Source organism: Colias philodice, unplaced genomic scaffold (assembly GCF_061535455.1).
Source record: "Colias philodice isolate Cphi_HAF_F1 unplaced genomic scaffold, ilColPhil1 Martin Lab GWU primary ptg000018l_1:1-1108441, whole genome shotgun sequence".
Classification (NCBI taxonomy): Eukaryota; Metazoa; Arthropoda; class Insecta; order Lepidoptera; family Pieridae; genus Colias; species Colias philodice.
In genome coordinates, this window is record NW_028322190.1 from 563,911 (window position 1) to 565,153 (window position 1,243).

At 33.7% G+C, this 1,243-nt stretch overlaps 1 non-coding gene across 1 annotated transcript; it reads left to right on the forward strand.

Moving 5' to 3' along the window:
• Positions 1-72, forward strand: TRNAQ-CUG (transfer RNA glutamine (anticodon CUG)). The gene has a single exon. It is a non-coding gene; the product is annotated as a tRNA-Gln (tRNA).
• The last annotated feature ends 1,171 nt before the right edge of the window (positions 73-1,243 follow it).

Here is a 1,243-nt window from a genome sequence, read left to right on the forward strand (position 1 = left end):
GGTCCCATGGTGTAATGGTTAGCACTCTGGACTCTGAATCCAGCGATCCGAGTTCAAATCTCGGTGGGACCTTCTTTTGTTTTTCTTCACATAACAAACACATTAATTTCTCTCAATTTTGTGTCAGGTAAAGAGCTTTTAACCTCCTTGATGGATGATTGTTGCAACACTTTTATTAAGTCAGAAGGTATTACCGACAATTAAAAAGACTTAACTCCAAATATTTCAGAATAAAATATATTATAATTATATTTAAATATTTATCCATGTATTTTGTTTTGGTGTCGTAAATCGTGGGTACATTGATTAATACAAAATCAACAACATTGATTGGATATTTCAAAACGAATTGATTGTTTATAAATCACACAGAACATATAAAGATATAGACTACAAGCCCACATATGAAAAAAATATGGGTCAAATGAACCACCACGGGACATATCCAGTGCGAAAGAAGAGCAAAAAATAATAAGATTCATCACTATGCCGTCACTTGTAAGCTGTCCAACTGAGTGCAGATGAGAATTGAAAAGTACAGGTAGACTCGGTAAATTTTGGTAATATATTTTTGTACGGCATTCTTAACCATCGATAGATCCATTAAAAATAATAAGAAACCGCTCAGTGCCGTACAAAAATGTTGGTCCACCAAGTCGGAATTTTAATTTAATTTCCGAGAGTTACCGGGGGTAAATTTGGTCATTTGACCATGTACGGCATCTGTGTCATACTATTGCTATACTGCTTTTAATCCATTATTCCGCAACGCCGTACAAAAATCATGGGGACAAGGGGAAAAAATCGAGAGTTGCAATACCCTCTCTTTCCCCACTCCAGGGGGTCATTTGACACAACACGAAATAAATTTATTTTTAAAGTATTTTATGCATAGATAATATTTTTTTATGTGCCGTACATTTTCGTTGGTTCAAAGGGGAAAAATCTGAAAAAGAAAAAAATCCATATAACGAAATGTTTGCTTTATATTTTGATAATAAAATATAAATATACATTAATATTAAGAAGCTCGAGGTGGTTAATTATCACCTTGGAAAGTCGGAGTCAGGTGGAATGGACTCCGTTAAATTGATGAACTAATAAAAAAGCTATGAACGAAAAGATGTGAATTATATGCAATCAGCCCATGAATACAGGTAAAGTCACAAGCAAATGCTAGTAATATATACATATTCAAAATGTACAAGTAAAGCGCTTTCAAATGATACCAAACACGGCATAT